This window comes from Thermobia domestica, chromosome 9 (genome assembly GCF_964235325.1).
Source record: "Thermobia domestica chromosome 9, izTheDome1.hap1.1, whole genome shotgun sequence".
NCBI classification, from domain to species: domain Eukaryota; kingdom Metazoa; phylum Arthropoda; class Insecta; order Zygentoma; family Lepismatidae; genus Thermobia; species Thermobia domestica.
Genome location: NC_137462.1, coordinates 113,412,471 through 113,434,414, shown reverse-complemented (window position 1 = coordinate 113,434,414; position 21,944 = coordinate 113,412,471). Strand labels below are relative to the sequence as shown.

The window sequence follows — 21,944 nt, the reverse complement described above, 5'->3', positions numbered from 1 at the left end:
TTGGCCTAATCCCTTTTTCGGCTGACAAATTTACTCATATAGTTATGACAGAGAAATGATAAGGTTTGTATGTGCTATTTTGAGCCAAATAAGGATTCTTGTTTTGCCTAATCCTTATTTCGCCTACGGATTAATAAAGTCGAACAAGAGAAAGTCCTTAATATTCAAACATGGATTTTTTTTTCCTGTTAACTGTGCTAGAAAGACAGATTATTCTTGTGGGAAATAATAGCCTTCATTAAAAAAAAAAAAAAAATTTAATAGGCTTTGACATTTTCTTTCAGTTTAACTGATATAGTTTAAATTTTGCACAAAATCAAAAGTATTGATCGGAGGTCAATATACTGTAATGTAATCAATAATAAATATACCTGCAAGTTATGGTACAAGTTATGGTATAACGGCGGGAACTCATGAGGTTAGAATTTCAGATTAAGCTGTAAATGCTGAAAGGGATGCTAATCTCCAACTCAATAAACGAATTAACAAGTTATGGTAGAAGGAAATAGAGGGAGGAGAAGGAAAGTATTTACAACGCAACGAAGATATTAGTAGACGACTTGTCCATAGAAGCCGGTTAAAGACAGAATAGCAGTTAAAATTGTATAAGGAAAGAATCCTTCCTTCTATCTGTATCTGTTTTACTCTCAGCCTCCTAAGTCGTAAATGGTCAGGAATACTTTGGTACGAGTGGTCCTGTTACAATCTAAGCTGTAAGTTTGTGGTAAATAATATGGTCATAACTTTTCTCTGGGTTATCCCGTTCCTTCCCACATTCATATTCCACCTATTCCTTCATAATGATATTCAGATTTACTCACTCCGTCCCCTTTAGCCTAAAGATTCCATTTATCTATAAAAATATGAAATATGTAAATGCGCCTACATCGTTAACAAGAAAAGGAAATAGCTTGTCTACGATTCAAACAATTTATAGAAGAAATAAAATGTAACGACCGCCAAAGTAAAGTGCTGAAATCCCACAATTACTTCTTTTGTCCAATACACCTTTCAGTTCAACTATGAAACGCACGTGTCCACTGATTGGACTACCTGAACTTGTATCGAGGGCACTGAATATAGTTCTAAAGCGAGGAAAAGAGGTCCACTTTTCTTCGTCTACTGGTCAAGCATAATTCATGACCCCAACTGCAGCTTTTTTTCTTCCAAAGTACATAAATAATGAGTTCAAGGTCTAACACCTATCAGCAAATGAAATACAGTTCCTATTTGTATGCTGGTTATTAAAAAAATAATAATAAAGGAAATATGTTTTCTTTTTCTTTTTTTCTTACAAGAGAAGATGGATTAAAAATAAATTCCTGACATATTAGGTCTAATGGAAGTTTTTATACAGAGTTTAATATGTGCTTTGCGATGTTTTTACACTATTATTATTCTAACTAAAAAAAAAAAAAAAATGCTCAAAGATGTGACATATGCCACTCCATAGCTCTCAATGACCTGAACAAAAATAATTTGGGTAACTGTGAATCCTCTTGAATATGGTAGCTTCTGAAAACGTATAGACAAAAGTGGGAGTTTTAATGTAAAGCTAAAAATTGAGGTTGTAAGATAATCACATCATTTTTAAGTTCCAAGTCCTACTGAAATCTACCCTCATCAAGTTTTCCATTATAACGCTTCCAAAAGGACTCCAACATGTGCAGTACACAGTGTGGGTAACAAGATGCCGACGAAAATTGTTATTTTGATGGGGAAAAATGCCCAAGATAATAGATATACCACACCATAGATGTCGTTGAGCTGAACCAAACCAATATGGTTAACTGTAAATCCCCATGAGCAGTTTCCACTGGGTACACCCACGGAGTCCACGCGGGGTTCACTAGGTCAGCCCCCCAAAAATCTTAGTACACTTTCTTAACACTAATTATACTTGTTTAACATAGAAATGATTGACGTAGCCTGAAGATTTGATTTTACACTTTCCTTTTCTTATAAAAATAATCTAGTTTTATCAAATTTTCTGAGAATGTAGGTGGCAGTAATTAACAATTACTTCTCGTATTTTCGGGTACAGAGTAACACAGGTTTAATTCTACATAGACGTACTGAACTTCCCAGAAAAAACTTTGCACTCCTCCCAACAAAAAATTCTGCGTGTGTGCCTGAATCTCATTAAAAAAAAAATAAAGAAAAAGAACATCGAAAAGTGTTCAATTAATTTAAATGAAAAGTCCAAGTACCTAAGTTCATCTTAGCATTAAGGGTTTCAGATATATGGATATCTTATCATAATAATTGGAACTCCCATCCCTCCTTCTACGTCGCATTTCCAAAACGCCTTCCTTACTGGTATCTTACGTCAGTGATTCCCAACTGGTGTGTCGCGCAGCCCTGTACAGTGTGTCACGAAATTTTAGAATTTAATGAGCCAATTAGTTACAACCATTTCTGAGACATATTGTACCAGTCATCACTCCTCCAAAGGCATCAACAATGCCCACTACTACATAAAGTCACCTGTTTATAGAAACCTGTAGTTTTACACTATTATCAGTGGCGTATGCAAGGGAGAGGTTTTGTGATTTTAAAGCAAGATATTACGAAAGAATAAACATTTACTTTATTAAGATATACAAATAAGTAGACAAAAAATCATACGTGCCCTGAAAGGATATGAAATTCAGTGTTTGAACTCCCGCTTGATGAAACTGCGTACGCCACTGCTGCTATAATTAATATTGTTTTAATAAAAAATCAAATAAATCGGATGCATACATTAAAATGTGTCATCCGTCAAAAAATGTTGGGAACCAGTACCTTACGTCACAAAAGTAATGTACTGCTCAAATTCAAGTTTCTATCATAAGCAACTTGAGCTAGGCGTTGATCAGTCAGTCAGTCAGAACTTTTTTTTTCTATGTACAGAGATTTATTATTAAGAAAGCAGAATAGATTGAAAGTAGAAACATGTAAATTCTTGACTGGACTGTACACTTCAATAAGAAAAAAGAAAAAATCAGTTGACACCTAGACAATTATTTTCAAAGCTTTATGTAGTGTAAACTCTACAAAATATTTTATAAATCTTGTAATAACTAGAGTAATATGTAAAGAAGAGAACAAAAAACAATCATCGCACTTGGTTCTATTTTTAAGATTATATTAATTAATTCTTGCTCTTAACATTATTCACACTAATACTTTTATGACATCTCAGATTATGAACACATATTTATAGTAAAGTTGTTGCCAAGAACTCAATACACTACCGTTTAGACAGTTGCTAAAAAGATCCGCGCAAAAATGCTAAGATTATACAAATAGAATAACAATAGTGTATGGTCTACTTTAAAGTAGATAAATAAATGTATTTTCTTATAAAAATATGTAATCGCTGATCGGAAAGAGATGACATTGGCATAAAGAGGTTTTAAACATTACTCTTATGAATTTATGGTTTTGTTCCAGTACTAAGTCTTCATCCCGGCGAAATTAAAATACCGCTAATTTTACAGTAATTATATGATATCCTCAAATAGATAAAAGATAATTGAAATATGGAACAAGAGCGCCCTAGACAATATTATTTTGCGTGAGGTACCGTTATCACAAGTCACCTAGTGGCTTTCCGTTTTCAGCTGTTTAGAAACGCAAAAATAAATGCCGATTTTCAAAATGGCTCGAAATCGAAAGCAGATAAGTGAGTCATGATAACGGTTTCTCATGTAAAATAATATTGTCTAGGGCGCTTTTGTTCCACATTTCGATTATCTTTTATCTATTTGAAGATATCACATAATTACTGTAATATTAGCAGTATTTTAATTTCGCCGGGATGAAGACTCTTAAGTAACTTGTCCTGATGAGAGGTGGTCTTCAGAGAGACTTTACTATATTATGGTCTTATGAGACAGTGTCTTCTTATCTCTTTCTGTTACAGAAATCTAGACTTTCAATATTAATGTTAAGAGATCTGCTTCTCTAAAGCACTTTTAATAATAGCACATTTTATGTCAATTAATTCCATGTCACCTTCTTGTATCTGTCATACCTGTTCCCTCATGCATGTGAAATATGCGAGCGTTTGCAACTTTTTTTTTTCTTTGTTAAATACGTATCTGAAAGAAGGAAGTAGTTGGTTGGCCGTTAACTTCAGGGGAAAACTCCCCCCGTGGGATTCATAACCACCCTCGTCGTCGCTCTAGCAACAAACAACTGTGCTGACAGGGCGACTGTGCAGCCAATTCTCCTGTTTTCTTGGTCCGTCACTTGGATGGAGGGGGATAAAAGACGTAGGGAAGGAAGTTTGGTGGATGATGACTTTTCTGTCATCTCCCCTGCGAGACCGCCGCTGCTGCCAGCGACTCCATAGATTGGACTAAGTGCTTTGTGTTTCCTTGGCTCTTTGCCTACTGCATGGGTCAGCAAGAAGCTAAAGGAGAATAAAGGGAGGGGGGAAAAGAAAGTCGATATTGTCAACAATTTCTCGATCGAAGTGTCGATACGTCTCGGATGTGGTAGTGATGCTTGCTTCAGCAATGTTGCCAAAGTCTTTTTCCCCACTATTTCCCTTCGATTAATATCCAAATTCCCTTCCATCAGACATTTTCCCACCGAATATGGTTCCAAAAGCAATAAAAATCGTGTCATTACTGTAGTAAACATGGGATGAGATTACAACAGAAAAAATTCAATTATTTAATATCGGGATAAATAATCTTCATTGATAAAGAACCAAAGCATTTTTCCAACAAAATAACGTTAATTAATTTGGTGTTTGTTGAAGTTTAACGTCCCTTTACAGTAACGAGACTTTATGAGACGTGAATCTAGTTAAAAATAAAATCCGAACCACCGTAATTTGTTCGATGCTCTCCCACTAACCCGAGAATCGAACCTGGGACCTCTAATCGGGGCATTAGCGACATAATTAAAATACGTTAAACAAGTGCGAAGGTCCTAGACTTACTGGTCCTCATGACATTACCAACATTAAGGAGTGTCGGAACGTTGGCAGTGTTACATTCAATCTAAAGTCGGTGCTGGTGTTATTATGCGTTCGATTTCATACGGAGATAAGCTCATTAATTAGAATTCCTTGAATTACTTTACGCAACTTTTGACAAGCCTGTGTTTATTTTGCTGGCCGTTCATTTTGGTAGCCTACAAATCTCGCCTCTATCTCATTACAAAAAATTATGTTTCGCCTCGTGGGCAACTGTATTGTTTATATGGGAGCACGGTGGCTTAGTACTAGAGCGCTTATTTCTGGTGCATGGGGTCCCTGGTTCGGTCCCCGGGCCAAGTAAGTTTGTGCTGGACAACATCGTGTCCGTGGGTTTTCTTGAAAGTACTCTCGTTTCCTTCTAGTTTCTCATTCCACCAATTCTTCCATCATCATTTACTTGCTTTAATCATCCATTCATCTTTCTTCCTTAGCCTAAAGGGCATAATAATGGGACATTAAACTGAATTATTTCATTTTTTTTTTTTACCGTTCTCGGCGGGAAGCACCTCTCCTCCCGCCAAGGTTTGCAACCACTAGGTATTACAAATCTGTCTTGATACTTTATTTTATTCTTTTAACTCTCAATCTCAATGGAAACAATAATTTAGATGCTTGAACTTTACTGGAGGCTCAGTTTCTCTGTCAATATTTTCAGTTTCGGTCTAAATATACTTATTATTACTCGTAATTCTGAAAACCCTTTGGTGGCGAGGAGACTTGAATTTTATTTTATTTTATTTTTCAGTTTTGACAGAAAGGGAAAAATTACTAACCCTATGGATGAAGAAATTTGAGGTTTCTTCTCCGAAGGAAGAATATATATTTTCCTTGAATATTCTCAATTCTATTTTCTAGCTAACTTTTCTATTCAAATTGCACGTATTTTCTATACCAGTAACTCAAAACTTCCTATCTCTCAAAATATTCCTCTTCTGATTCCAGATAGATAATATATATATCTACATTATATATTCCTAGCAACCGACATGGAGTTACACAAATATCAATGCTTATAATCTAAATATGCTTACAGTCCTATTTTGAAATATTTAATTAAATTGAAACAATATAGATGAAAAGATAGATGCAATTAAATGGTCACAATAGTTTTAAATCGCGAAATGGCCTCTACGCTAACGGCATCTATGTGCGTCAGTCAGGCAAGCGATAACACAGATACCCATATGTATTAGCGTCACTGTTTATTATTAGTTTCTTTTTATTTGATTTGAGTTAGCTTCCCTTAGTAACGAAGCTATATGAGAACGTGAGCCTACAGCTTAACGTGAGTCTGAATCACCTGAGCTCCAGCCGGGAATCGAACCTGGGTCTCCTTCGTAGGGATGCGCACGTGACAAGATTTGAGGCTGTCTCGTCTCGAAAATGTGCTGTAAAAGTGATGTCTCGACTCGAAAAATGTATATTTCTGTCTTGGAAGAGCTGTGACTTGACTCGAAATTTGTCAAGAAAATTCTGTCTCGACTCGTCTCGTGCACATCCCTACTCCTTCGCGCTGTTTAGCCACCAGGAAACTTGGTTTATTATTACGAATTAGCTTGACATACTGAGACATTTGCCTATTATAAATAAGATTATAATTGAATATTTGGGAATGAACACACAGGAGGAAACCCCCTCCCCCCCACACACACACCACTGATACTACATAAGCGACAACTTTCTGTGCGGTTCTGTGTTTAATTTCCAATAAAGGTGTGTCACCCATTATTTACAGCAAGCATGCAAAAAAGGGGTAGATGTTAAGCAGCAAAAGCGCACAACAGGATAAGAATTTTCGAAGCAATGCAAAAGTGCATAACAAGTAAATAAGAATATATAATATAACAAGGTTAGAAAATTTCCCGCTGAATGTGAAAAATCTTTTTCTCGTTTATTTGGCAACCTTGAGAAAGACTGCTTGGCGGTTGACTGACTTTACTGTTACTTTCCCTTCTTCTTCGTTTCTCAAAATCCCTCCTTCTTCCCTGTTTCTTCCTTTTCGCTTATCTACCGCTTCCATTCACCAGCTATTTTTCTACTGTGATTCCTTTTTACTTTCCTCCTTCTCCCCTCTTTATTTTTATTTTTCTTTGACTTGTGGTTTCCCTTCTTCTACTGAGAAAGAAGTCTCAGAGTGTTCTTCAACTGTAGCTTTCTGTTTACATTTAATTTATTTAGATGAACAAAGATTTTTTTTTTCTTTGTTGTATGCTCAGATAAGTGATATTGTTGAGATCAGCAGGGCATTCTTGCTAGAAAATATGTTAAGACGTTTCGGCGCAATTTCGCTGAAATTGCACATTTTACATATTCTTTTCTTTCTCAATATACATGTTCAATTCTTATGTTTTGGTAATGACTTTTAGTTAAAATATGATTGCCCTTTAAATTGGTGGGTAATTAAGGTTGCTCACGAGACAAGAAGGGACAGAACTTTCGTGACGAGTAATGAGACTAGATATTACATCAGAAACATTAATAATTTCCGAGTCGAGACATCGCTTTTGAGAAGAGATAGACATCTTCTTCTCCTCAAGTCCATCTTCTTAGGTCAACAAAATTTTGATTAGTTTGACGAAACTTTTCACTCCGTTCTCTCCTAAGCTAGACTTTTCATTCCCAAGTATATACATTTTCTTTTTCATGCATGTAAGCAGACAAACATGTAAGCAATCATGACATCGCCAACGATCTGAACAACCATCACCGAACAGTTAAACCATTTTATGAGAAAGCTGGCTATAAGATCCTTAACCCCGTTTTTATATGCAACCCACTTTACTTTGTTGATTATCTGGTTGCTGCATATTTTAGGATATTTTTTTCATCAGGCATTGAAGGTGGCATTGTTAACGGTAATGGAACGAACCGATAGGTGCAAATGGGTTCTACTGGTTTTCAGTAGAACCGAAACCGATTTCTCATAGAAAAATGTGTTTCGATTCTAGAACCGGAACCAATATTCTCAGAAAAATTAATTAAGGTGCTGGAACTGAAATCAATTTTTTGTGAAGAAATCGGTTGCAGTTATAGAACCGAACATAGCTATATTCTGAAAATTATCGGTTTCGGTTTCAAAACCAGAACCAGAACCAGAATCGTTTTATCAGAAAAATTCTTTTTCGGTTCCATTTTTTTTCCGAAATACAATATAATCAAGTTACGTTTTTCGGTACCCTTGCCATTAAAACCCTGATAATAAGTAATAAATTGTCTATATATCATAGACAAGGAATAAATGTCAAAGATTTAAAGAAAAACTTTTTTAAAATTGAATCGATTTCTGTTAAAAAGGGCGTATGTAATATTTTTTTTACGATTTTCACTTTTTTCAAACTGAGTATTTTAGAAGTAGACACAACGATTTGTGTTAAAACGAAGTGTATTCCTTGAAGCGTGTTGAAAAAATGTCATTGAATTATATTATTATAATATTATACTATGATATTATAACATATTAATGTGCCATGTTGGTTGGTCTGCCAGCTGTACTGGAATCTGGACACACGTTCAGGTATTTGGGGAATAAAACTTAAAGAAAACTCGCTTGGCTTAAAATAAAAATCCTGCCATTAAAATAATATTTTCTTATGCAATGCCACGTCCTTGTATTCCCAATTATGTCTTGTAGAACAACATAAATAAAATCCACCTAAACTTATAATTGCCTGCTTTGGCGTTAGACCAGATGAAGATCAGTCTCAACTATGTAACCACAGTTTTAGATCCCCTAAAAGATACCTTGAGAAAATTTCACCTTTTATTCTGGCACAATATTAAGGTTTGCAGGATTTTTATTTACCATATAGGTAGCCAAGGTATATTCCAACATTAATCTCAGTATTACCCGATATGGAACTCAAAGTACTTTACAAGTCGGAGTAATTCAAACAATGATGACAAGTGTTAATTCAGAACTCATCCTGACAGAGATTTATTTACAAAAAAGTAATTCTTGGGAGAAAAATGTTTGATTCCGAATTATTATTATTATTACCAATTACTTTATTAGTATGTCTTTCATTAATATACTACCAATGTAACAGTGTCTAAAATTTTAGGTATATTGCAGAAAAACCCGGTTTCAATTTTTTTATGTCACCATGTTTTCTGTTAAAATTGCGTATGTGTCTAAATTTTAATATTTTTTGTAGATTAAACCATAATTCACAGTTACATCCTATATAGCTAATAAACAATCAGTAACCATGTACATTTATACTAGGTTGGTCCGAAAAAATTTTGGGGAGAAATTTCGATTGGCCGGGTTGCGGAAAAGTTTCCCCGTGTTAATAGTAGTATACACAGAAAATTTGGATTTTTTGGTCAACCCCTTCCTTTGCCTCATGGGACTTGAATATTTTTCTAGATGCGGCTATGCAACCTGCACGACACTACGAAGAAAATTGTTCTGCACAGCTATTTTTGTTTTGAATTTCGATTGGCCGGGCTGGGAAAAGTTGCCTCGTGTTAGTGGTAGTCTACAGAGAAATTTTGGATTTTTTTGGTCAACCCCTTCCTTTGCCTCATGAGACTTGAATATTTTCCTAGCTGCGGTTATGCAACCCGCACGACACTACGATGAAAATTGTGCTGCACAGCTATAACCTTTGGTTCTTTTTCACACTGAAGCAGGCTGAAAATAAAATGCAAGGGAAAAGTGAGATCCAATATTGTTCCTATATGGTTAAAAATTATAATCAATTAGACGAAGAAATTGTATTGATGTTTTCAAAACACATTATGAATATACAGTAGGTCATGAAAAATTGTTAATAAACCTTCCCTTGAAGCTCTTAGCTTGTTTTGGCACATACACTCCGAAACTCCCCAGAACTTACCACGAAAAGGTTACTCCAAATCAAGTTAAACCAGCCCACACACTTACTTCCGTTTCTTGGCTCGTTTACATTTGATAGGTTTGCTGGGAGTCGAAGTTTTGCATTTTTTTCGAGAGACTAATTTTGCCATGATAAAGCATCCCCACCGCTTGCGTATGGCACGGGAAACATCGAACTTCCTAGGTAACTGTAGCTGCCGTTCTAATTTCTTCTATCGGGCTCAAAGAAAGTTGTCTTGTTAATGGTGACTCGGTAACGTTCGTTGAGAACCAATCTATCATTGCATGAAATTTACCAGTGGTGGATCTAGCCAGGGGTCGGGGGGCCTCGGTCCCCTAGTTTTTTGATTGACAAAACAAATTTAAGATATTATTTTATATATTTTTGAAAGTTTATACTAAACTCATGATATACCTTTCATAGGCTATGATCTGGGTACCCCCCAGTTTTTACCTGCTAGATCCGCCACTGATATTTACTTGTATATAAGTTTAATTTCGGGACGACAAATTGATGCAGACTTGATCTCTTCCTCTGCCGACGCCTTTGTTACTCTTCTCCAGTCTAAAACTCGAGTTGAGTTGAATTTCAGTTTAGCGTCCCTTTCAGCAGCGAAGCTATGTGAGACGTGGACCTACTGATTAACGTGGGATCCGAACCACATGAGCTCCCGCCGGGAATCGAACCCGGGTCTCCCGCGCCAAGGGCGCGTACGCTAACCGCTTAGCCACGGAGGAGCTCAGTCTAAAACTCGAATGTCCTGGTTCCTGTCGGTGATAATTGCCAACAACGAGTTTTCCGGATGGGCAAAGTAAGAATTAGAACTAACCAGATTGAAATGTGTTGCAATGAAATGAAAGTCATAGCTGTTATGCAAGAAGTATTTTTACAGTTATACTAAAAAGAACAATTACACATTATACCTACGTTTGTAAATTTAAATGTTTTCCTACTTTACTAAATTTCTGCCCTGTGTGTGTGAAGAGTTGCCTAAAAAGGCAATGCAACATTTGATGCTTTTCCCTACCATTTACAACGTGAGCAGACCTTTTCTGCTCTTTAAAGTACTAAAACCTTAAAGTGAAATTGTCTTATTGTGGAATCGGATCTAAGATTGATGGTGACAAAACTTATTCCAGATTTCAATTCAGTTATGGAAAAACAGAAAGAATTTCATTCCTCAAATTAGTGACTCCACATTTGAGAACATTGTTTAGCAATTGGATATCCATTTTTTTTTAAATTCAGTTACTGTTTTTTCAATTGAAATTTTGTTCAGTATGAAACAATCACGTATCTTTAGAATAAGTTACTTATTGCATTTATTTTCTTGATCTTTTCTTGTCAGTGGTAATTCTAATTAGTATATATATATATATATATATATATATATATATATATATATATTAGTAGGATGTGGAATTTCAGATAGCATTGCAAGGGGTCCGAAGATCACTTTCCAAATGAACAGTGGGTCTGCGTTATAGGAAAGTTTAAAAACCACTGACGTAGATGGTTATTGCTGCAGTGCACAAAGAAAATCCATCAACTGGCACAATAGTTTTAGTTTGACAACCTCACTCTTTCGTGAATTGTACGATCCTGTATTGCATGCAAAATTATAATGCTTTTGATGTCCCAATTGTCTCTCACCTGGTACCGTACTCAACACTGTATTATACGAGTGTAACGTAGAAATCGGTAACAAACAAAGATGTGTTATTCAATAGAGGTAATGAAATTATCTTTACAGTATGTCATCCTTGCACCCTATAATATACTATGTACTGCATTAATATATGTACCTTACTTTATAATTTTGTTTATAATAAGAGCATAGTATATGCCAATGAGGACAAATCTGTGAGTAATAAAATATACCTAAAACTTCTTAATTTTTCAAGTCATTGTTGTGAAAATTTCAATTAAGATGATTGAGTAACTCATAGAGATCGAAAACATCTTTGCGTTACACACATACGTTCATAAAGTATGTAACACAAAACCTATTCATCTTATATATATATATATATATATACTATATCGTACCATGTCTTCCAACCAAATATTTTTTTAATTTTATTTAAAAGGTTAGAAATTATTACATTTTTTTTATGTGAGATGGTCCTAATCGGAAAAAAAAATCAGCGTCATGTTCAAAAATGAAGTGAGATTTCAAGTTTTACATTTCACGATATAATGCCCAGGTTAAGGAAGATGAATGATTAATGAAATGAATATTTATGAAAGAATTTGGTAGAACAAAAATGCGGGAGGAAACAGACGTGCTCTGAAAAAAAATCACAGATAGAATGTTTCTCACCATAAACTAACATGCCCATCAATCGAACTAGGGTCATCTCACACCAACGGAGGGCCATCTATCAATGAGCCACAGTGCGCCCTACATCATGTTCTAATATATATAAATAGGTTTATAAACTTTCAACAATTATGAGTTTCAATTGTGCATATTCCTACTTAGCCCTATGTTATGCAAATGGTGCAGACAAAAAAGTTTTTTTTTTAAATTAAGATGTAGAGCAAAATTAAAATAAGAAAGAAAATATTTCTCATTGTTTGGAGTGAGATAATCAAGCGGTATCATCCAGTTCTATGCAAAAAAAAAAAAAAAATGCTTTACACTTGTAAAATACTACTCCCGTAAAAATTTTATAATTTTCCTTTTTACTCACTTTAAGAAAAAACACCAGATATAGAGGGAGACTCATATTTTTAAAGAGATCAAATAATATTTTGCGATACTGAGGGTGGAAAATATACACTTAAGGTTTATTACAAAATAGTCTTTGTATGTATCATTATGGAAATAATGTTAAGACAGAATAAAATGCTTTTGAATTGCAATATTATTTATACTCTTTAAAACAACTTAGATGGAATTTTGTATTGTGACATTATTTATACATTAAAAACTTTTCGTAAGTAAGTACTATACATTTTTCGTTTTTCACCAAAACATGTTGAGTCGTATGTGTGTGTTAATAGTAGGAAAAAGTGTAGTGAAAAAATCATTTGAGTTTTACGTCCTACGATTATGCCGTCTAGGCTAAAGGAAATAATGATGATCACGGTTGCCAACCATACGATAATTTGTCGTAATACGATATACGATAATGCCTTTGCGATAATACGATAATTTTAGAACGTACACTTTTTTTATTTTTTTCTTCCTTTTTTTGTAATTTTTGAATGTGCAATTAAATTTAAGGTTTGCATTAAAGAATTACAAAACACACAGAGAGGTTTTTAAATCGCGTAAAATAAATCAATATGATGAAAATACTGGAGAAAAATCCAAAATAACATTTCTACTGCAAGGTACAGCAGTTCTTAAAGTTTGTTGCTATGAAATAAAAAAGTATATAATTTTGGTAATACTGTTTGCAAAGTTTACATTGGCTATCATCAAAAAGTGCTGCAAGGTCACCAACATTTGTTCTACAAATGAGAGCTGCGATCTAAGGAAGTGGACGATTTTTTTTAGTTTTATCCATTGACTTTTATCCAATTGGGACATGGAAATCACGAATTTTTAGAACTGGGAAGAGCTGTATTAGATACGTTAACTTTACAGGTGCTGATTGTGAGCGTGTATTTTCAAATATGAACTTTAAAAACACCGTTAAGAAACAAACTGCAGTCAAGTACAACGCAATCTGAAGTATAATGCCCGCTGCCCAGTGTATACAGAACTGTGTCGAATTTGAACCCAATGAATTAATTATTGGGTCAATGAATAAGTCAAACACATATGGTGGTACAAATAAAGATAAAAAAGATGATAAGGATAGTAACACCGATTTGGAGTTCAAAAGTGAAGATTACTACATAAATTTATTATCTTTCATTGCTATTATTAATAGTATTATATTTGTTTTTACGATTATCACGTTCATAACGAATATACGATAATTTTGTGTAACATACGATAATTTTAAAGACAAAAATCTATAAGTTTGTTCTTCGAGGTTGGCAACAGTAGTGATGATGAGAAATGAATGAAATGGTGAAATGAAGATAGTGGAAGGAAATGGGAGAACAACGAGGAAACCCACGCACACTGTGTTTGTCCACCACAAAGTTCACTTGACGCGAGCTGGTATCAAACCAGAGACCCGATGCGCCAGAGGGGAGCGCTCTACCACTGAGCCACCACGGTCCAAGTATAGTGAATTTACATATACGTACAGTATATTTTGCTATTTATACAATATATGAATACATACACCGAACTATTTCTTTCAGCAAAATAAACAAAAAAGTATAAATTATTAGTGACAACGAATGGCATAGCCTACATTTTATCGCAAAAAAAAAAAAAAAAAAAAAAAAAACTTTTGACGATTTTGTCGAGAACTACATAATTTACCATTAACCATATCTTATTCAGCCAGATGTGACCTGTCGGCTAGTATAGACCTGTTATAGACCTATGTCTTATATTTGGACAATATTTTAGTTAATTAGAAACCGAAATTAAAAGAGTTAATTATAATTTTTGCTATAGTTCATTGCTCATATATTATGTATTATTTTCTAGCTAGTATCGTAATGAAGAGTTTAATGAGAATATTCTGTATTTCGGTACGGTATCACTTTCACCTCAATAAGTGATATGGTTATTGCACATCAATTTTTAGGTTTACAAATGCTTTTTTTTTCTTTTGCCTCCATTTTCTCGAAAGCTTGCATAAGCTTTTACCACATGTATTTATTTTGTTCATCTCAATAAGGTATATATATATATATATATATATATATATATATATATATATATATATATATATATATATATATATATATATATATATAGATAGATAGATAGATAGATAGATAGATAGATAGATATAGATAGATAGATAGATATAGATGTCTCATCTTTGGGCAATTTTTTCCACCGTTAAAGACAACAATATCACATAATTTAAAATTTTGTGATTAGGGATGCGTACGAAACGAGTCGAGACAGGATTTTCCTGACAAAATTCGAGTCGAGACAGAGCTCTTCCAATAGAGAAGAATACATTTTTCGAGTCAAGACATCACTTTTACAGCACCTTTTTGAGACGAGATAGCCTCAAATCTTGTCTCGTGCGCATCCCTAATTGTGATAACTAAAGTTCCGTTAAATGTCAGAGGACTATAATTACTAAAAAGTTTCAGTATAATGTTCAAATAATTAGCAATTACGAGTTTCAAATGTTCATTCTCTGTGATCACCTCACATTTACAAAGCTTTCTTTGAAAAAAAATGCATGGCGATAAATGTTGAATCTGGAAATGGTTAATTTGAACCACTTCCAGTTAAAAATAGAGGGTCAATGGAGCAGACGGAACCTATTCTTGGGAAGCAGAACCAATTAAGAAAAAAACGCATCTCGATATCTCTTACCGTTTTTCCTCTATGGAAATCTGTATGGAATCCCAAAGTTGTAGTAAATTTCAACCAGTTCCGATTTTCGTAGAGTGTTGTGGGTTGTAGTGATATATTCTGTTGACACCCTGAATCAGTTTTCCACATAACCGTTTGTCGCTGCCAAACATCATTTTGTTCTATAATGATAAATGTTAAAACCGGAAATGGTTTATTTTAAATACTTCTGGTTTGAATACAGGGTTAATGGAGAAGGTGGAACTTTTTCTTGGAACGCTAAGTCAATTAAAAAAAAAAAAAACAGCATCTTGATATCTCTTACCATTTTTGCTGTATGAAAATCAGTATTGAACTGGAAGTAGTAGAAAATTTTAACCAGTTCTAGTTTTGGTAGAGTGTTCGGGATAGTCATGGTACGTTCTCTTGAGACACTCAATCGTTAGGAGAAAAAACGCTTCTCGCTATCTATTACCGTTTTCATTTATGATGATAATATTGAAACTAGGCATGGCTAATTTATAGCCACTTCTGGCTTGACTAAAATGTTAATGGATAAGGCGAAACGTATTTTCAGGACGATGAATCGATTACAGAAAACCGCATCTTGATATCTTATACCGTTTTTGATCTGTGGAAGTCAGTTTTGATATCAAAAGTAGTAGAAAATTTGAACCACTTCTGTTTTTGGTAGAGTGTTCGGGATAGTCATGGTACATGCTTTGAGACACTGAATCGTTTGCAAAAAAAATCCCTTCTAGCTATCCGTTACCGTTTTCGTTTTATGAGGATAAACGTTGAAACTGGAAATGTCTAATTTGAACCACTTCCGGTTTAAATAGAGAGTTAACAGAGGAGATAAACGTATCCCTGGAGCACTGAATTGATTGCAAAAACACAGCATCTCGATATCTCTTACCGTATTTTTCTTATACCTGTCGACAGAAAGACGGACGGACAAAGCCGTTCTGTAAGACTTCCGACACTTAGCATAGTTTGAAAATATACTGCTACTACTATTATTACTACTACTACTACTACTACTACTACTACTACTACTACTACTACTACTAATAATAATAATAATAATAATAATAATTATTATTATTATTATTATTATTATTATTATTATTATTATTATTATTATTATTATTATTATTATTATTATTATTATTATGAAACCGTCAATGAGTTCTCGCTTACCTGTCAATGATCATCTTCTGTTAAACAACTTTTATTCGATGATGTGTGATCTGTATACTATCTCCTTTTTCTGGCTTTCGAGTCATACCTTGTTCTTCATTCAAGTAAACAACTTATTTTAATTATTCCATAAATCAGCCGTGTGCAACAGCCGGCCCGCGGGCCATATACATCCCGTGTAACCCTGTCTTCCGGCCCTCTGGTCAGTTGTTAAAAACAATAATTACTATAATTTTTCTTTTTTACAAAACCTGTTAAGAGTGAACTGGAAATTTTCAATCGATCACACAGTGCCAAACGTGGTAACGCTTTGAAGACAAGCACTTGGCAAGCGCAGGTACTTGGGAGAAATTTCCCTTGGTATAAGGATTGCTAGATGTACCGACAAAGTTCTAAATACATTATTCAGCCCCTCTTTAGTGAGTAAATACAGTATTTTCGTTACCAGTATAACAGTTGTTTTGTGATATTGTGATGTAAATTACGATGGACATGTTCCATCATTTAATACTATACTATTCAATTGTCGTATAAATGATATACCTACAGCGAGGCCCGCGACGCCACTTTGTGCTCTGTTATTGGCCCGCCCACTGTTCCAAGTTGCACACCCCTGGCATAAGTACTGAGTTGATAGCAATAAATCTAATCCCCAATTACCAATCGAATCGGACAACACGAGAAGCAAATATATTAACTATGATTACTTTAAAACATTCACTGTGATGCTTGTAAACTATACTTTGATTCTTATCTGTATTGAGACAAGTGCATCACTCGCCTATTTTAATTCACTTACAGCAACGTTAAGGGCTTGGTTTATCGTTGTCGATTTCTTGTATGATACATTCTAACACCATTTAGTGCATAATTCTTATTCTAACGCAGGGTTGTCATAATAATAGGCTATTCACATCAACCTATTATTTAAATCAATTCTTCCCACAGAGCCTTCGGCCCACTGTACACTATATGTTAAAATCTTGCTTAATTGAAAAGATCTTATTGTGTACATTTAACTTTTATTATTGTTTTTGGGTATACCCGTCTCCCACCACGGCAATTATCCCTTTATTATTAGGATTATTTCTATTACTGTATTTTGAAAATCAAGAGAACTAAATTGCCGTATCATAGCTTGCTCTTATACAACTTCCAGACTCGATTGGTTGGAGTTTTAACATCTTTTTACAGCATCAATGCTATATGAAGACCACAGGGGGTAAATGAGGTAAGTCAAGAAATGCTCGAAAATGAGTTAACAGCAGAATAATGTAGCCTGAAAGGTGTAGTTTGCATAGACTAAATCCCACAGTAAGATTAAGGTTAGTCACTAAAGAGTTTCCCAACGGGAGAAAAAGTGGGTAAGCCGGTGCAAAACGGCAATTATGTAAAATTATAAAAGACTGATTTGCCTCCTTTTTTCCCTGTAGTCTTATGAGATGTACACCTACAGGTTAACGCAGAGCGGAACCACAATTATGTTTTTACCAAAAATAGAACCCGCGAATACCGTGTAGCCGAAAATCTTGAAATACAATGAAATATTTCTGTTTTATGTCCCACGTTTATGCCGTGTAGGCTAAGGGAGACGGTGATGATGAGAAATGACTGAAATGGTAGAATTAAGAGCCTGTATCATAGAGCCGTTCAAAGACTCTCGAAATACCCCTGAACGTTATACAGTACCGCAAAACATTGTGGGGAAGAAGCTATTTGGGCCAATTCTAATTCCTCCCCTGGTAAGATTCCGTAATAAGAATAGACTTAGCGGCGCCGCCCCAGATGGGGACATACTTCGTAGTTTGTTGACATTTGTCAGGTTTATTCACACACAAAGCATACACGGTTACACAATACAAAGCATATTCACTCTGGTATCAAAATCTACTTCCCTTTGACATTTTACTATTTAAAAAAAAACTCTTAAATTTCTCAAATTCACACACTGTACATAGTAAAAAGTTTATACTAATAAACCTACCATGTTTTCTTTACGGGACACTTTAGATCCCCTTCCCCCCAAACTCTCCAACACAATCCAATAAACCGGTACGTGACGTTTGAGCGCCGCCGTTTGGGCGCGGACCTTTGGGCCCCGCCGTTTGGGCACTGGACGTTTGGGCGCGAAGCCATTTGGGCGCCAGACGTTTTGGCGCGAGTTAAATTAAAAAGTCATTATGTTAGACGCTGAGTACTAAGTACGAATCAAGATATCACAAGGTGTCTACTGTAGTGGAAGTCCTTGAATTACACTGGATGTTGTTTTACATACTAGAAATACTGTAATTTCAAAATTCTAAAAACTGAATTAACAATTAAATTTTGTAAATTTAAGTTTCAACCAAAGTTAAGTGTGCTTTTTATTTGATAACTTTTCACATGGGCGTCTCTGGCGGGGGGGACGAGGGGGACACGTCCCCCCCAATATTTTGGAGTACAAAATATTCGATATTCTAATTTAATTTATTTACTAACGACAGAGGCTGTGAATCTATTATAACAGAGTTCTTGATATGTCTCAGGGAGTCTGTGAAGGTAGTCGAAGAATCGAAGATAAACAAGTTGGGTTAGGTACTACCATTTAAATCATTTTCTTCGATGTCCCCCCCAAATTTTATAAGTCAGAGACGCCAGTGACTTTTCAAGCCAAAGGTAAGTAGACCAGACTAGATATGATTGACTGCATTACATACATAGTGAGCCTATTACGTTAAAAAACTTTAAAAAAAAAACAGGCCTTCTACTGTAGTTATGCAATAAGTGTGAATGTCAAGCACATTTCTAGTGGCTAAATGACCAATATATGTACACTTAACTATTATTTTTCACTTTGAAATCATTCTTTTTTTCCTTTCGCCACTTTCTTTAATGCAGATTAAATGCTTACAATGGGACGAAAAAAAAAGTGTGTTAAGTTTTGATTTTTGGGTCTAGGAAAATTCGGTGTAAGAAAATTCGGTGTAAGAAAACTCGGTGTAGGAAAATTCGGTGTACAGAAAATTCGGTGTACGGAAAACTCGGTGTGGGGAAATTTAGGTGTAAGGTAGATTCGGTGTAATTCATACTGAATATTGCCACTTACGACACTTCATACTGTGAAAACGAAAACCATAAAATGTAACGAATAAAATGTCATTGCCTATTTCAAGAAAAGCACATTTATTTTTTGCCTTGAGTCCAATACCTCTTGCATGTCTTATGCGAGGTATTACTATTAACTACTTTTCATCACACAATAAAACTTACACTTTTTGTCAGAAATAAAACAATTACAACTATAATTTTAGAGAATAGTTATAGGAACAACTAAAAACACCTTTCCTATAGTACATCATAGAACATACACAAGGTGATTCTTTTAAAACTCACGGATTTCATTTGGGTCTAGAATTTCTAACTGAAGTCCGATTTTCATGCGGTTTGTGGCAAATGATCAAGGAACGTTGGGAAATTTATGGAACTATGTTTACTGGTTTAAATTCATTTGGGGTAATATCGGCTACGCGTCTAGAAAAACAGCAAATATTCGCCACTGTACCGAATTGGAATTAGGTGAGGTGCGGTGTGGAGATTTGAGTTTCTTTGTTAGATAGCAACCTCGCGACGGTCAATAAAAAACAGGAAACTGGGCTGTTGTATTGAGAATTATGCTGTGCTACTGTATCAATATGATCAGGACACAGTTACAATAATGTACTCTTTGGAGCAACGTGATTTTAACGTTAAAAAAGATTTTGGATCTGTTGTTGCTACGCAAAGGGCATTTACACGCAACTTTGCCTCACGTTCTGCCCCAGACAGGAACATAATATGGTCGTTAGTGAATAAATTGCAGGAAACAGGATCGCTTGTGAGTAAGACAGGGAAGCATCGAACCCCGCTGGCGGATGTTGTGGAAGATGTCACTTACCGACTAAGTCACCCAAGAAATCTCTCTGTCGTTTGTAGCGAGAAACCGGCTACTCAACATGTGATTTATGTGTGTTACCACTAACACTTAAATTGTATTCTCACTAACACTTAATTTGTATTCAATTTCGCTTCAAATATCCAATATCTCATTCGAATTGTAACGTACAATGGCGAATATTTGCTGTTTTTCTTGCGGCCTGCTCGATATTACCCCGGATGAATTTAAACCAGTAAACATAGTCCCATAACTCTCCCATCCTTCCTTGATGATTTGCAACAAACCGCATGAAAATCGGACTTCAGTTAGAAATTCTAGAGCCAAATGAAATCCGTGAGTTTTGAAAGAATCACTCTGTATATACATATGTAAGATGCAAAAATATATTGATCAAAAAAAGTCTTAGTGGAAAGGGCAATATAAAGCAGGATGGTTTTATCAGATAATAGTTGTACAAATAGTTGACTTCTCCTCGAATCAGACATTTTAGTTTGTTTGGCTTAAGTTAAGGTAAACTAGTACTGCAACCTTATTGACTTCTTCTCCAATCAGGCGTAGATACTTTAGTTGAGGCATTTATTTTTACACCTTTGAGTAACATAATTAAACTACGGTGTATGTCGTTTTTGAAGAATTTAGATTTAAATATTATTTATAAAATAGACATAAAATCGTCAGAACATTTTTGAAAAATCTACAATTTTCAACTTTACCCGTCCAGTAACCTACATTTTGTTGTAAGTAGAAAATTCTAGGAGACATCCTCCAAAACAGCATGAAAACAAGTTTTAAATTAAATGTCGATTGATAGAGATGGTCGCTTCGCTAAATCACACGAACGGACATCGAAAAACAAATTTCTCTTCATGAAAGGGCCATGAAATGTTAAAATCCGTCGAAATCTAGAATTCAAATTATTCCACGATCACGATTTTTTAAAATTTGTTATAGTAGACAGTAAAAGTACGTTCTACACAAAGTTTGAACTTAAAACTAATACGCTCATTTATCCTCAAAGTTGAGTTTTTAATAAATCCTACGCTCTACTACAACGGATCTTTCTTTACACCTAACATTCCCCACACCGAATTTTCTGTACACCGAATTTTCCTACACCGAGTTTTCTTACACTGAATTTTCCTACACCGAAATTTCCTACACCGAATTTTCCTGCTCCCGATTTTTATATTGGAATGTTAATAAAAAAAAGTGATGCCAGAAGTACGGCATACTGCAGTTCCTAAAATCAATGTCTTAGACACCCTGTATGCGAAATATCTTTCCCTCAACTCGATTAGGATTTAGGATTTTTAGATTTCTGGGCTCTCGGCATCTAAGGCCATTTAGCCCGTCACGTTTGAGGGAGCACACTATCCGGGGAAAGGGAAGGAAGAAAGGATTGGGGAAGGAAGGAAGCGGGCTGGACCTATAAATTAGGTACCACCTCGGCATTTGCCTGGTGTGAATGAGGAAAACCAAGGAAAACCTCATTCAGGGTGGCTGGCCTGAAAGAGCGTGTTACACTTTTTTGACCGAGTGCCCCCACCGGGAATCGAATCCGGGACCGCTCGCACCAAAGGCGAGAGCGTTAGCGACTACGCTACGCGGGGCCAC

General features: G+C 35.1%; 1 long non-coding RNA gene and 1 other non-coding gene across 5 annotated transcripts in view; both read right to left on the bottom strand.

Annotated features, from left to right (window-relative positions):
• LOC145694939 (uncharacterized) overlaps positions 1-21,944 on the bottom strand; it is a 337,759-nt gene that overhangs the window by 49,879 nt on the left and 265,936 nt on the right. The gene's annotated exons all lie outside the window — the stretch shown is intronic.
• TRNAQ-UUG (transfer RNA glutamine (anticodon UUG)) lies at positions 21,868-21,941 on the bottom strand. Its single transcript has one exon. It is a non-coding gene; the product is annotated as a tRNA-Gln (tRNA).